We start from the raw sequence: 262 nt of genomic DNA, 5'->3' as shown, positions 1-262 counted from the left end.
ATCAAATACAAGGAATAACTTGTACGGTACCAAAGACCAATGTCCAAGTGTTAATCAATGAAATCAACAACCATAAGGTCGGATCTCTAATCGATTAAACTTTAACGCACAACCTGTATTATTTCAATTATAAAGACAAACAATATAATGCGGAAAATGAAATAACACAGACATCAGAAATTTTGTTAACGAGGAAACCGAAAATGCAGAAAAACCCTGGGACCTAGTCCAGATTGAATACACATTGTATTAAGCCGCTACA

The sequence above is a fragment of the Papaver somniferum genome, chromosome 5, assembly GCF_003573695.1.
Source record: "Papaver somniferum cultivar HN1 chromosome 5, ASM357369v1, whole genome shotgun sequence".
Taxonomy (NCBI): domain Eukaryota; kingdom Viridiplantae; phylum Streptophyta; class Magnoliopsida; order Ranunculales; family Papaveraceae; genus Papaver; species Papaver somniferum.
This window is presented reverse-complemented; position numbering follows the sequence as displayed.